Source organism: Pongo abelii, chromosome 2, assembly GCF_028885655.2.
Source record: "Pongo abelii isolate AG06213 chromosome 2, NHGRI_mPonAbe1-v2.0_pri, whole genome shotgun sequence".
NCBI classification, from domain to species: Eukaryota; Metazoa; Chordata; class Mammalia; order Primates; family Hominidae; genus Pongo; species Pongo abelii.
In genome coordinates, this window is record NC_085928.1 from 177333111 (window position 1) to 177349728 (window position 16618).

The window sequence follows — 16618 nt, forward strand, 5'->3', positions numbered from 1 at the left end:
TTAATCTCTCTCTCGCAGTATTTCTGACTTAAGTGCTCATAAATATCAAGGGCCCAATCATGGAAATTCTGATTTAGTCGATCTGAGCTGGACCTCAAGAATCTGTTCATTTCAGGAACACCTGCAATGATCCAATGATCATATATGGAAGCACCACCCTGATGAAAGGACAAAGTAGATGAGTGAGTTAGCTCTGTCATGACAGCCATGGAAGGAAATAGAGGCATATTAAAACCAACCTCTGGTTCAAGTATCCCAATTAACTCTAATACACTCATCCTCTGAGAGGAGACCTAACATTTTCTCTTTTACTCTCTAAAGCTCGTTCCCTAACCTTCTCAGAAATGCTCCAGTTATTTATGCCACTAGAAGAAATGAAGGCCAAGATTGAGATGGAAAAAAATAATATGGGGATTTATAGATCAAACAAGATGGGTGTTTCCTTTGGCTTTTTAAGAATGACTAAAGTTATTTTTTAGAAGGAAATAATGTTCTTGAATATCCCATGCTTTAATTTCAAGTTTTATAAATAACAGTTATAGGTTTTGGTACTAACTGATTTTACTTGCAATACTGGTCTTTTTATGCAGAAGTGAGGAAGTGAATGATCTTTTACTGTGTGTACAATAACAGGCAGGAGTGCCAGAGTTAGAAAAGCAGCCTAGTACCATGGAAAAATTATTATAGACTAAATAGTTCTGAGATCTGAAGTGGAATCCTAACTCCTCATGCAGCAACAATGGACAGATTCTTAGCACTGATTTATAAAATATCAGCAATAGTGATTTCTAACCTTGTCAGGTTGTGATGAGGTTTACAAGAGTGCACATAATAAAAATACTTTGCAAACTGTGAAGTGTTTTGAAAATCACAATAACCTTGTTTCTAGTGATGCATTCTCACTTCCAAGTCACCATCAAAAGTACTACCCACCAAAAACTGTGCATATGGATTGAAGGCTGAGGGTTCCCTTCAATTTTAGCTTATTTTGCCTTTTTGTCTATGCATATCATAAATTGCAAATTTGGAAGACATATTGCAAGAATAGGGAATTAAGAGAGAAAGCCATGTAGCCTACTTTGGTTTGAGGAATTGGCTTACCTGGCATATAAGGAAACTTCTGCTTGACATATATGGAACCTTCTCCCTCTAGCTTCCTGGAGTCTACTTTAAGGCATGGGTAAAACCTCACTGAAAGTATTTCTGTGTTTTGTTTTGCCTCCATTGTACCTTACTCAAAAATCACTTGAGGAAGAAGACAGTTGTCATGGCATGATTGTGGAATTCATTGTTTTCCTGGCAAAATTTCTCCTTACTAGAGCTCAATCTAATCCACGCAAAAATACAGTTCCTGAATAGATCTAAGTTATGCTGACTGTATATTTGTTTGCCCTCATAACCATCTTTAGTCTTTATCTGCCCCACAGTCTTGCAGTGGAGCTGACTGTTGCAGGATACATTTCCCTGGCTCTGTGTCAGCTACTCCTACCTGGATTCTGTTGCTGAATGTATAAATGAATGACAATGGAAATCTCTTTGCATAGTTGTAAGCCTGGGTGATTGAGAGAATCAGGATTTCTATGCTGTGCAACTCCAAGGGGCAACATTGACCTTGAAGCACACCTGAGTGGCACATAGGATGGCACAGAATGTAGCTCCTGTAGCCATGTGTAGCAACAAGACATGAGGCAGAAGGCTGCCGGCATTAGATTGAGCACTAGCAGGGAGAAATTAGCAGTAAAAATGGTATTTTCTTTACCCAGATTAGGCTTATTTTTAAGTAGCAGCACTTCATTTTGTATTGCTTTGTTTTGTTGAAACTAAGCACGAATGCTTTGGCATGTGAAAAACGTTTATGGTTTATGAATGAGAGTATGTAACTGATTAAGTAAAAATAAACTTCTAAAATAGACTTGATGATAATGATACCCTAATGTCTTTAAAGTTTGGTTAATGAACATTTGAATTGAACAAAGTTACTTTAGAAATTTTTCTTGCCCTTTTCTTCCTAAGAGCAAAAATATGAGGAAGACAGAGATAGGGAAAAATTACTTTAGGAATATTTTATTTAAGTCCTGTGAAAAGCAGAGGCCATTTGTGTCTCCTTTAAAAAATGCTGCTATATGTTTTTCCTTTTCACAGGTCTTGTATTAAATAAAATATTGCCACAATGTCATATCTGGTTATTGTTATTGGAAAAGAAAGACCAGGGAGTAATGCCCAATGCTCTTGTCTGACATGGAAAGCATGGCATTGCTCATTCTTTTCCCTTTTTTAAATTGAAATCTTGAGTATTTAATTTATAAACATAAATCATTCAACTACTCACCTTAAGAATTGTTATTAATCGTGAAGAAGAGGTTCTTGGTGGTTAAAAAAAAAAAAAATCTGGCTTCTTTCTACAAAATGCTTTCTCCTATATCTCTTTTGTCTTCCCTGACTGCATTTTCTTTGCATTTTTCTGGGTTTTTCTTACAGCCATCAATTGACTTGCTAAGTTTTGTTTGAATGAAGAACCCCACCCTGTGTTTGTCAGTGTTCACAAGTCACCTCACGTACACTGTATGGATGGCCCATGATGATCTTTTAAAAATAAATAAAATTTTATTTCTATCACATTCTAACATATGCACATGCACAAAAACACACTTTTTTCTTTTTCATGTCATGAAAAAAATTATCAGAATGGATTATTCCCTTACTTTATCTTCTTTGAAAGATTGCCTGGTCTCATATATTAATATTTCATTCCCAAATGTAACATGTCGAAGTAGAGAGTTGTGTTGACCAGCAAGAAGTCAGAGGGTAAGAAATTTTTCTGCTTCCAGGAAAACTATTGTTAGTACAGTCGTCAATAAATAAGAGAGAAAGGCAGGAGAGAGCCTTTTATGTTGAGAGAAATGCAGACGATGACAAAACTTATAAGGCTAAGAAAAAACAAATCATCTTTAGAAGAACTTTCACTTGAAATGGCTTTGCCTTTCAAAAGGAAAAATGCCCTGCTGAATCAGCTTCATTTGGAGAAATAAAAAAAAAAAAAAGTCTTATATGATTTTCAAAATACTAAACAAACTCACTCGCAAAAAAAAAAAAAAAATAGGTTACATGTGTTTGCTTGTAAAAATAAGTTTAAGCTCAGCAAATTGCAAATCAAGGAGACAACAATCAAGCAGAGAGGATGAGGGTAAAGAAACAAAGCGTGTTTGGGCTGGCAGCATCCTGACATCTAAAAGAAAAATGCACACAGTTGGTAGTGTGCCCATTTTGTTCTGGCACTTTGTTTCATGAATGTGCTACAAGAAGAGAAAAAAAATGAACGAGCTTCAATTCTTGTTCAGTCATAGAGCTGTTCAGTCAAGCAAGATTACAGATAATGAATCTCTACAATGGAAAACTGATTTGTGGGCTCTCAAATTTTTCATTTTGTTTATGTTTCAGAAATGTGTAGCTGTGTCAGAATGTCTTACCCATTTTTAAGAATATTTTATCACAGCAAAAAAAGGGATAACTTGACTTTAACTGTGAAATGCAAATTCATTTTATCTTGAAGTGTCAGATATAGCATTGTTCAGTCTACAACAAATATAAAAAGGCATAAGATTCTTTAAAAGGCCCGATAACATAGTCAATAATACACTTTTATTATGGAAAATAAAATATCTTCACTACTTCAGAAAATTATTGTCTGGATTTTTATGAACTTTAGAATTATAGGCCTTAAATTATGATATGTATGTTCTATTAGCTAGAAAATATTTTCTATAACTAGTGAATTTTATTATGTAATATATACAAACCTACTGTATAAATATTTAATGAGCATTTATTATCACTAACTGGTTGGATTTATTACCTAAAGAATTATGATAGCACATGAAAAAAATTCTTAGATATCTGATATTTGCAACCTCTTAGCAGAATTTTAGGACATGTGTTATACCAGAAGTAAATTGTTCTTAAGTAGTCAGGGCATTATCACAAGATGCTATGATTTGAATATTTGTCCCCTCCAAAACTCATGTTAAATATTAATCCCCTATGTGACAGTATAGAGGGATGGGGCCAGATTTTTAAGAGGTGATTGGGTTATTAAGGCTCTGCCCTCATGAATGGGTTAATCTATTCATGGATTAATAGATTAATGAAATACTGGATTAATGGGTTATCATGAGAGTGGAACTGGTGGCTTTATAAGAAGAGTAAGAAATAACTGAGCTAACAATCAGCGTGCTCAGCCCCCTCACCATGTGATGCCCTATGCTACCTTGAGACTCTTCAGAGTCCCCACCACCAAGAAGGCTCTCACCGGATGCAGACACTGGACCTTAAACTTCTCAGCCTCTATTTTGTAAGAAAAAAAAATTCTCACTTACTCACTCATGCACTCATTCATTCACTAAACATTTTGTAAATACTTCGTAGCAATAAATTTCTAATACCACACAATAACAATTCCCATTTATAGAGTACCAATCGTATGTCAGGAATTGTACCGTTTCAGTTTCAGAAAATTTAATAAACTTGCTAAAGATTTCAGAACTACTAAGTACAAGCCCAGTCCATTTAAATCCCAGTACATCTACAACTGAAACTAATGGTCTTTCAACCACTCTAAGCTGCTTCCCTTCTACTATTGTCTACTATTGTCAGTAGCTTGCACTCTGGTGCTAGAGATAGGGAACATAATTAAAATTAACACATACTGTTATGTGGTAGGTACTCTGAAAGAGCATCAAGAAAATCTGACTGAAAAAAGATTGACTGAGCTGGGCGCTGGAGTATAAGCCAGAGTTTCACAGGTAAAGGAAGGATGGGAATTTTATGCCATGGGGGGAGACTTTAGCATGTGCACGCTCATGGAGGTATGAGAAAATATGGTATACTCAACAAGATTATTATGTATTCATAGTGACACAGAATCTACACCATTTTTTAACTTTTATTTTAGACTCTTGGATACACATGCTTGTTTGTTACACGGGTATATTGCATGATGCTGCGGCTTGAGGTATGATTAAACCTATCACCCAGGTAGTGAACATATTACACAATAGGTAGTTTTTCAAGCCCTATTCCCCCTCCCTCCCTTTCTCCTCTGGTAGTCCTCAGCATCTACTGTTCCTGTGTGTCCATGTGTACTCAGTGTTGAGTTCTCACTTATAACTGTGAATATTCAGTATTTGGTTTTCTGTTTCTGCATTAATTCGTTTAGGATAACTGTCTCCAGCTACAACCATGTTGCTGCAGAGGAAATGATTGCATTCTTTATGGCTGCATAGTATTCCATAGTGTATATGTACTACATTTTCTTTATTCAATCCACCATTGATGGGACCCTAAGTTGATTCCATGTCTTTTTTATTATGAATAATGCTGCAGTGAACATACACATGCATGTGTCTTTTTGGTAAAATAATTTGTTTTCCTTTGGGTATATACCCAGTAGTAGGATTTCTGGGTCAAATAGTAGCTATCTTTGTAGTTTTTTTAGAAATCTCCAAACTGCTTTCTAGAGTAGCTAAACTAATTTACATTTCCACCAACAGTATATAAGCATTCCCTTTTCTCCGCAGCCTCACCAACATTTGTAATTTTTTGACTTTTTAATAATAGGCATTCTTACTGATGTGAGATGATATCTCATTGTGGTTTTGATTTACATTTCTCTGATGATTGGTGATGATAAGCATTTTTTCATATGCTGGTTGGCCACTTGTATGTGTTGAATTGTCTGTTCATGTCCTTTGCTCACTTTTTAATGGAGTTATTTATTTTTCTTGTTGATTTCTTGCTGTTTAAATTCCTTATAGTACTGTGAACTCCAAATATCTAAGACAGGTATCAGTTAATTTAGAAAGTTTATTTTGCCAAGGTTGAGGGCCCGTACCCGTGACACAGCCTCAGGAGGTCCTGACGACACATGCACCAGAGCACAGCTTGGTTTTATACATTTCAGAGAGACATGAGACATCAGTCAACATATGTAAGATGAACATTGATTGGTCCAGAAAAGCAGGCCAACTCCAAGCAGGGAAGGGGCTTCCAGGTATAGGTAGGTAAGAGACAAATTTTTGCATTTTTTTTGTTTCTGATTAGCCTCTCCAAAGAAGGCAATAACATATGCATTTATAAGTGAGCAGAGGGGTGACTTCGAATAGAATGGGAGGGAGGTTTGCCCTAAGGAGTTCCCAGCTTGACTTTTCCCTTTAGCTTAGTGATTTTGGGATCCCCAAGATTTATTTTCATTTCACAACACAATCTACCACTACTTATTGACGCTAAATGGATGAATACAATGTGGTCCTCGGACTCAAATATTGTACTGTCTTTTAGAAAATAAATCCAATAAACAACTAGTTATTTTAAACTGATATAGATAATATTCTAAGATTGTATATCAGGGCCACAACAGAAGAATTAGTTTCAAATGAGAATTTTAATAAAAAGCTTCTAAGAAGTAACATTCGAAATGAGTCTCAAAAAATGTTTAAAAGTTCACTAGGCACTATCTGCTTCCAATTAGGACACAAAAGACCTTAGCTCTTATTGTTACAGGAAAGGGGTGCAGACGAAGACCTCAAGAAAGGGCTCTTGGATCTCATGTAAGAAGGAATTCAGGGCGAGTCCATAGAGTAAAGTGAAAGCAAGTTTATTAGGAAAGTAAAGGAACAAAAAAATGGCTACCCTATAGATAGAGCAGCCCAGAGGGCTGCTGGTTGCTTATTTTTATGGCCATTTCTTGATTATATGCTAAACAAGGGGTGGACTATTTATGCCTCCCCTTTTGAGACCATATAGGGTAACTTCCTGATGTTGCCATGGCCTTTGTACACTGTCATGGCACTGGTGGGAGTATAGCAGTGAGGACAACCAGAGGTCACTCGTCACCATCTTGGTTTTCGCTGGTTTTAGCTGGCTTCTTTGAAGTAAACTGTTTTATCAGCAAGGTCTTTATGACCTGTATCTTCTGCCAACCTCCTATACTTAGAATGCCTTAACTGTCTGGGAATGCAGCCCCATGGGTCGCAGCCTCATTTTACCCAGCTCCTGTTCTAGATGGGGTTGCTCTGGTTCACGCACCTTTGACATTATGAGAACATCAAAAGATAAAATAAAAATCATACTTACATATGGGACTGTCAATGAACCATGAAAGGCTTGATGAACTGATTTCCAGAGAAAGGTGCCCATTATAAGTAAGCAGTGACATCTGGAAGGTCTGGATGCAGGACAAGCAGAAGAATGCTCAAGACCCAGGACTTTACTGGGTGGAAATGAAGCCATCTGAGCTATTGGCAACAGTGGAGATCGTGGGCTACATTACAGTCTGAAAGACTACCAAGCACAGTAATAATTTGCTCAACACAGTCATTCTCTCTACCTTATCCCAAGTTTGCTGAAAACAATGAAATTGAAGTAAGAACTGATAAGCAGACAGAAATCATTCAATCTGCTGCATCTCCCATATTCTCCCCATACCTGAAATTTAAAAATTCAAAGGTATTACAAGGAATCCCAAATAAAATCCTGATAAGCTCCATGAGACTAGCCCTTCCTTGGAAAACTGAATGTTGGTGATTGGGTTAACAAGAGGGAAGCTTCATCTCAGTCCCAGATAAATAAACCCTTGGTGAAATATGATCAACTCCCACTTTAGCCAAGAGATGAAAAGATAACTTGAAATTTCTTGGCAAAAAGAAAATAAAAACCCACTGTTAATCCTCTATCCCTAGTCTTCTTCTATACTTAATTTCTACTATGCAATAAGAAATTACAAGACCTATGTAGAGGCAGAACTAGGACTCATGCACAAGGAAAAAAATCACCAAAAGCAAACCACAGTTTATCCAGATACTGGAATTAGCAGAAAATAATTTAAAAGATCTATCTTCAATAGGAAAATATGAGAAGAATAGGTGGATAGGTGGGTAATCTCAGCAGAGAATAAAATAAAATAAGTAAGAAAAATTAGTTAAAAATTATATATCTGTAAACTACAACATGTAAAAAAAAAATAGATGAACTATACAGGAAAATCACAAAATAATCAAATGGTTAGTGACCTTGAAGACAGGTCAAGAGAACTTATCCAAAGTAAAGAATAGAAAAAAAAGACATAAACAAACAAACAAAAACAGAGCATCAGTTGAACTGTTAAACATCAAGCAATCAAATATACCTGTAATTGGAAGAACAGAAGGATAGGAGAGGGAATAAGTCAGGAGACAAAAGATCTTGGAGAAACAATGACTGAAAATTTTCCTTATATGTTTGAAAATACATACATCTACAAATCCAGGAAGGTCAGTGAATCTCCAGTGGAATAAATTTATACAAAATGCACATAAGTATATCATTGTCAACTGAAATCCAAAGGGAAAGAAAAAATTCTAACGGGTACCAGAGTAAAGAATGCATCACGTAAGAAGGAGTAACAATCTCATTAACCCAACACATTGACATTTTAAAGTGCTAAAAGAAAACAACTAAAAAATGATTGTCAACTTAGAATCCTACATCCAGCAAAAATCACCTTCAAAACCAAAGGTAAAATACATACTTTTTCAGATAACTGAATAAATAATAAATCAAAGCTGAGAGAATTTGTTGCCATCATATCTGCACTATAAGAAATGTCAAAACTTCTTCAACCTGAAGAGAAATGATACCAGTAGGAAATTCAGATCTGCAAAAATAATTGAAGAATGCCAAAAATGGTAAATAATAAGGTGAACATGCAAACATTTTTTCTCCTAATTTGTTTGAAAGACATTTCACTATTTAAAACAAAACATTTATATTGTGAGGTTAATAATATATGAAAAAGTAAAATGCTTAAGAGCATTAAAAAACATGAAATGGGAATAAATAGAATTATAATTTGATGAGTGTCCTCTATTATATGTGAGGTGGAGTATATTAATTCAGCATAGAATATGGTAGGTTAAATGTGCACACTTTAGTCCCTAAAGCAACTACTTAAAAATAAAATTAAGAAGTATAATAAAAATCTAACAGGTTATATAAAATAGAATGCTACCTTAATACTACTTTAAACTAATACTAGATTAAAAGAAGGCAGGAAGGTAAGATGAAGGAAACAAAAGAAGAACAAAAAATTAAAAATATAAATAAGATGTTAAACTTCAAGTAAATCATATCAATAATTGCATTAAATGTAAAATGACTACACATTCTGAAGAAAAAGCAATATTGTCAGAGGTGAAAAAAATAAGTCAGTATACTAACAATATACAGTACACCCTCTACAGAAATTGCATTTTAAATGCAACATGGATAGGTTGAAAGCAAACTCCCAATCATAAGAGACCTGATTCGGCTATATGAATAGCCAACAAAGTAAATTTCAAAACAAGTAGTACTACCAAAGATAAAGAGATATTTCATAATGATAAACGGAATTCGTTAAAAAAATACATAATACTTCTAAGTGTGCATGCTACTTATAATACAGCTTAAAAGTAAGCAAAGCAAAACTTAACAGAAACAAAAAAAAAGCGAATCTACAGAAGACATTAACATTTCTGCAAGTAGAAATAGACAAATTCACAGTTATAGTAGGAAACTGTATTACGAATAACCAGGGGTTTGCTCTAGGTCCCATTGCTCACCACGCAGAAAACCAATCACTGAGACAATGAGTATTGTCAGAGAAGAAGCTTTTATTTGGGTGATGTCAGCTGGAGAGGTGGGAGACAAACCCTAAATCCACTCTTCACTCTCCCACTCTCCCCCTTTCTCCACTCCCACTCAAGGGTTTATATAGCTGGGAAAGACAACAGAAGGGACAAGGAAAAGAAGTTGGTCAACAGACAGCAGGTGCATTTAATTATACAAATGTAAGTTTCTCAAGCTTCAGTTCTATAGACACCTGGCTTGTTGGAAAATTGGACTGACTTCAATTTCAGCATTCCTCTGTCAATAATTAATAGAACAATCATTTAACATGGAAATAATATGACCATATTTGCTTTTTCCCCCCCTCTGGTGGCATTGTCAAAAGGATATTGAAGAATGGAGAGAGAGACAGAGAAAAGGTCTACAAATTAGCAGCCATAACAATAATCTAGTGAAACAAGATGATGGCCTTAATTAATGCAGAAACTGGTTGGGGGGGGGGAGTAGAATGAAGCTAATAAACTGGAAATATATTGGGTGTTTGAAAATAATAGAAACTGGTCACTTAGATGTTTGATACAGGGGAGAGGTGGCAATAGGAAGACATCTAAAATTTTTAAGCGTTCTTGCTAGGAGACTGGATGGATGCTTTTTATGAAAAACATTGTGAAGAAGAAGAAGCACATCTGAGAGGAAAGGTAATGAGCTCTCTTTTGGACACCTTTGAAATGTCTGTGAGACATTGTTGAAAATGTCTACAGGGCAATTCAATATGTGAGTATGACATCAGGAAGGAGGTCAGGTTAGAGATAATTGCAGTGGTTGTAGTCGTTGAAATGGTAGGACTACTCCAGTGAGGATAGACAGAAGGCCAAATGCAGAACCCTTGACCTCTGACATAAACAGTGCAGATAGAAGAAGAAACTGCAATGAAGACAAAGAAGAAAAGGATGAGATAATGAGACAGGAACCAGAAAAAGTGTGACATAAAAACCAAAGAGAGATAGGAATTTAAGAAGATAATGTCGAAGCGAGATAAGTGGTACAGAAAAGGTGAAGACTGAAGCAGTCATTGCATTTGGTGAATAAAAATTTATTCCTGACTCCAGTAGGTTTCATGAAGAAGTGTGATAGGAACATGGCTGCATTAAACTGTAAACAATAAAAATATGGAGGTGAAGAAAAACTTAGTATAGGTTATTCTTTCAGGGAGCTTGATATTTAAGCTAAATAGGAACTCTTAACCTGAAATTAGTAATTGAAGAAGGTATTCCTGGTAAGTTGGTATCACCAGTAATTTAAAAGCCTATTGCTTGAGTTGTAAGAAAGAAGCAATAGGTACTCTCTTCCACTGAAGAAACCAACAGGCCGAGCATGGTGGCTGACGCCTGTAATCCCAGCACTTTGTGAGGCTGAGGGGTGGATCACTTGAGGTCAGGAGTTCAAGGCCAGCCTGGCCAACATGGTGAAACCCCGTCTCTACTAAAAATACAAAACCCTGGGGTGGTGGCAGGTGCCTGTAATCCCAGGTACTTGGGAGCTAAGGCAGGAGAATCACTTGAACCCAGGGGGCAGAGGTTGCAGTGAGAGGAGATAGCGCCATTGCTCTTCAGCCTGGGTGGCAAGAGCAAGACTCAGTCTAAAAAAAAAAAATTAATTAATTCTTCCCAAATAGATTATTGTAGTTTCTTTCATTATTGTAGTTTGGTTGATTTTCAACCTAAGCTACATCTTCAGAGACAACAGTCTTCAATAACATTTTTTATAAGCAGTACTGTCTGTGTGAATGGTATAGGTAAAATGTAAATCTATAAAGAAGAATGTGATAAGCACTTAAAGGCAATTTGGACAAAAGCCTACTTATATTTTTCACCACAAACAGTGGTAAGGTTTGGCACAGCGTTCTTAGTAATTTATATAATTGGAGACACTCCCCAGGGAACTTACGAGATTAAACAGTGTGTGGAAAAAATGTAAATGGTAGAGAAATCTAAATCACAGTCTTGTAAGATAGTTCCAGCGGGGTACAGTGGCTCATGCCTGTGATTCCAACACTTTGGGAGGCCAAGGCAGGTGGATCACTTGAGCCTGAGTTCAAGACCAGCCTCAGCAACATGGCGAAATCCCATCTCTACCCAAATTACAAAAAAATTAGCCAGTCACATAACCCAGTCTCAAATAAATAAATAGATAAAAGTTAAAAATAAAATAAATTTTAAAAACATTTTCTCCTTAGAATAATTCCCTGTTTGAGCACCATGGACATAGCTAGGAAAGTAGTTTACAATTCAAATTTGATCGCAAATGAGTAAGCCCTCTCAGTTCTCTACCATGATCTCCAGAAATGTAGGTGAAGGGATTGGAAAGGATCAGGGAAGTTGGAAACAAAGAGCCAAATCCTAATTCTATTCTTGAAAATGGGGGAAGAAATAGAAATAGGGCAAACTGGGAAAAATTTTTAATTTGTATGTAGGATTTGGCATTTGAAAAAATAATCTAACTCGAAAGATCAGTTTTATCCAAGTAGTTCCTGAATAGCCTGACTGCCTCCTGACATAAGAACCAGGAGAACAGTCTGTTGTTTGGGAAGACTGACTCACGACTGTGAAAGCCACTCTCAGCCCTTGTTTTTCAAGTGGCCACAAAGTCAATGCTTGCCCAGTCTGCTGGGTGGCGCCAGATCATCATATAACTAAAGAATCCCAGCTGCATCCAGGATTTCAAAAACCTCAAATGAATAAGTATAAATATGTGCTTATCACCCTCACTACGCATTTTAAATTTATCTAACAAAATCCAAATAAGGATGTGAAAAATTAAAAAGCATAAAATATCTCGTGTAAATATATTAACTTTAAATGATTTTTTGATATTAATGCTAAAATATTTTATAGGTAGAAATGTCCAATGCTAATGTCCATACCGCTATGCCTTTTCCAGTTGGAGAAACAAAAATAGGTACAATACTGTTTGCAAAAACTGAATATGTAAGTACAGTTGGCCCTTGAACAATGTGGGGATTAGGGCTGCCAATCCCCTGCACAGTCAAAAATTTTCATAGAATTTTTGACTCCCCCAAAACTTAAGTACTAATAGCCTACTGCTGAATGGAAGCATTACCAATAACAAAATGTCAATTAACACAATTTTTTATTAATACAAAATACAATATACACTGTATTCTTACCCACAAAACAGTTAGGGAAAAGAAAATGTTATTAAGAAAAACATGAGGAAGAAAAAATGTTTATTATTCATCAAGTAAAGTAGGTAATTATAAGACAAAAATGAAGACATTTTTGTCTTTACCTTGAGTAGGCTGAGGAGGAAGAGGAAGAGGAGGGGTTGGTCTTGCTGCCTCAGGGGTGGCAGAGGTGAAAGAAAATCTTCCTGTAAGTGGACTCATGCAGTCAACTCTGTGTTGCTCGAGGATCAATTGTATTCTAATTACTGACGTGCTCACAGACAACTCTGAGATGATTTTGACTTTGTTATATCACCAGCTCAGTATAATATCTCCACTGTGTTCCAAGATGATTCCTCATTGTGCCTTCGAGTTTATCTTTAGCTACCAAATTCTTCTCCAAGTTTATTTTAGGTGACTACTGTTTCCATTCTGCACCCAACTCACAATCAGGCCCAATTATCCTGCAGAGTGCCTACCGACTCTCACCCTTTTAAGAATATTCCATTTTGTGTCTCATAACCTTGAGATTTTACTAGAACAATAGCTAATTTATTAAATGGACTATGCAGAAAATGCTGAAGTTTCGAGTGATTCTATAGTGGAGACTTAGTTGGTTTTCTATCAAAATCCATACGGCTATTCTTTCAGAATACTAGAGTTCAAACAAGGTATGGGGCCGCCCAGCTGGAGACTCCATTTTCCAGACTCCTTTGCAGCTGTTTCTGGAATGTGACCTAGTTATCACCAAGGGAATATGAATGGAAATGATAAGCACAATTTCTGCTTCATCGGTTTAAAAGCAAATTGCTTGCCCTCAACATCTGTTCTTTTCCCCTGCTGTAAGCCAGAACATGGACATGCCTGCAATTCAACTTTTGATCATGCAGATGAAAACATTTGCTAAGAAATTAAAGATCTTTTAAAACCACGGTATTTGGGATCTACTTTTTTCTTAAATAGCAGCTTAATCTTTACCTAACTAATACAGATTTTACTGGACCAGTGAGCTTCACCTCCCATGTTTGCATTTTTAACACAGGTAGCATGGAGACCTAGTTACTTAATGACAAGGAGCTCCTCCACTATGAGGATTCTCCACACCGTAGCAAGCCAGTCAAGTCTGCCACTTTCATCGCTCTAATGACTTGGAGGGCCAACACTACGTCTTTCTAGCAGTAGCATTTAGCACAGGTTTTAGTACAATGGTAGATGCAGAATAGATGTTTAAAAATATTAGGAATAGAAAAGGTTTGCCAGCTCTGAAATCAGGTCACAGAAGTAGCCACCTAACCTGCTTACACAGAGGGTGAGCCCTGGAAACATTAAGCTTTATGAGTACTAATGTTGCTGTGTAGCAAGATATAATACCAAGCTTGAAAGTAGACCACGAGGATAATGCTTAAACTTGACTTCGACATTTTGGCCTGCCGGAAAATATGGCAGTTCATTAAAAGATCATTAGTGAGTAATACTGACTTTGCTAACTTTATTGACACTTGAACTGTGCCTTAATATTGGGTGTCATAATATTGCAGAATGGTGAGATATCTCAAGGTTTAATTTAAAAAAAAAAAGACTATGGAATTAATTTACCAGATGAAGGATAATAAGAAAATTGAATCTGTAGTATTCATGTTGCTGCTCGAATGCTGTGCAATAGCAAACCTAGCTCTCCGTGTGGCATCATCTCAGATTTTTTTTGTGTGTTTGTGTAAGTTAGGGCGCATCTGGGTTGACACTGACTTCCTTGAAGCATTATTTTGTAAGGGGCACTGCTTGAGAGCATTTCTTGGCCTGCTCTATGCATAAGAATCTTAGCTGTAGTTGTGTGTTTGTCTGCCAAGTGTAGAAACCCATGTAGAAGAAGGAACTCAACCTATAGCTTTTTTAACCAAATAAATATCCAAGAAATACAAATAATACCTCAGTGACAATATTTAATGCCTCTTCACTAAGAAATTATAGTCAAGTGTAGACAGAGGAAATGTCTATCAGGAACCAGGGTAGGTCTCAGACAAGAAATCCTAGAATAGTTGGGTTTTATCTCCTGTTCTCTAAGTCTTAAAGTGAACCTTTTCTCCACCATGCTTGTTTGGCAGGCATCTCTTTAGATTTGCCTCCCCTTGCTTTTGAAGATTGAATATAAAGGGATAAAATGTAGGTCTGGGCTTGAGAGAGACATAAACAAGCTGCTCTGCTTGATTTCATTCCAGTTTAGGCTGTCCTATCACAGGCTGGAAAATGTTTCTATCACCTCCAGCTCACCCTATGACACAAATACTTTAGAGTCAGGGCAAAAGTTGTATATTAATAAAGCATTTGAATTTTCCTGGAAACTCTTAAGAATCTGGGTGTGCTGACCTCGAACATTTGTGGATTACTGGGCAAGAGTACAAATGGAGGCCCACATATCATATATCTAAGTATTTAAAAGTTATAAATCAAGCCAAAAATTTAAAAGAAATATGTCTATTCTTCTACTTCAATAAATAAATCTTTATAATACCTGGAAGGCCAAGTTTGAATTTATAATTCTTGTATTTGTTGGGTTTCTGGAAAAAAAAAATGGTGTCATAATAAGAACCAATTCTTAATCCTCAGTAAGGAGTAACTTACCTCCCTTGTCTTCCATCCCTACCTCCATCCCACATAGGAAAAGGCCTGGTTGCATGCCCACCCCAAACTGCAAGTCCAAGTTCTATCTCTGCCACTGTAAACATTAGTCCTTTGGCTATTTCTTGAATCTTGGGATGGGTCCTTTCATAGTACAGTATTTCATAAAGAGGATGCCCTCTAGGAAATGCCCCACATAAACCTTGGAAGTTGGTTTGGTGCTGTTTGGGAAGCAAATTTTAGTGTTCCAGGTATCCAAAGAATGGTTAAAGAGAGAGTCCCAAATTCTGAATAGACACATTTCCCTTGACTTTGCAGACTTTTAACTCTTCGGAGAGAGGACATGGCAGGAGGAGGGCCTGCAGAGATTTATAATACGAAACACAGACTCACTTGCTTTGGTCTGAGGGAGACACTGAATCCAGAGCAGCAGCAGGCAGCCAGGAGAAGATTTAAGAGATTGGAGTTCTTGTCCTATATTCTATTACCACCACCTGATGTCAACATTTGAAATAGTATTCTTTTGGGAACGCCACTTGTTAGCTGTGTTATACAATGGTATGGAGGTTATTCCCATCAGATCAAGTCCCTAGATCTGTGAAAGACCAGAAAGATATGATTTCTGTGCACAGCTATGATAAGCATTGAGAATGGGGATTTTCAATGAATTTTTTATAAAAAGAACTATCACTGCAGCATATGTCATATTGCCCTAGTTACTAAGTTAGTCTGATTAAGATCAACTTTCCAGTTTCAAAAGTGGAGCTATAGAAATGATTATTCCCCTTTAAATAAGTGAGTATTCACATAGAGACACATATGCACAGATGTTGGCAAGACACAGGCAAGCTTTAATGCCACTTCCAATTTTTCCCATTAACTATAAGGACAAAAGACATGGTGCATGACCAAAAAAGAACAAATGTTACATTTTCTCAGCATTTTCTAATCAGGATTGAAGGGGAGCAGACTGCATTTCCAAGAAAATAGGCCCATCTTTTGGCTGTTTCAGGAAAGTCCTGTTGTTGCATGTGAGAACTGATGGTGTATGTCTCATGAACTCAGGCTGTCGGGGAGGGATAGCATTTAGGCCTTCCATTATATGGATGCAGTTGGATATGGTTGTAACATACCAGTAGTGATCAGGTCTTCAAGGAACACTCCAGCCACAGTACTTCA

General features: G+C 36.6%; 1 long non-coding RNA gene across 1 annotated transcript in view; it reads left to right on the forward strand.

Moving 5' to 3' along the window:
• LOC129058711 (uncharacterized) overlaps positions 1-16618 on the forward strand; it is a 46116-nt gene that overhangs the window by 19846 nt on the left and 9652 nt on the right. The window contains exon 2 of the long non-coding RNA XR_008524016.2: positions 4717-4799. This is a non-coding gene — a long non-coding RNA (uncharacterized LOC129058711). The remainder of the gene's footprint in view (positions 1-4716; positions 4800-16618) is intronic.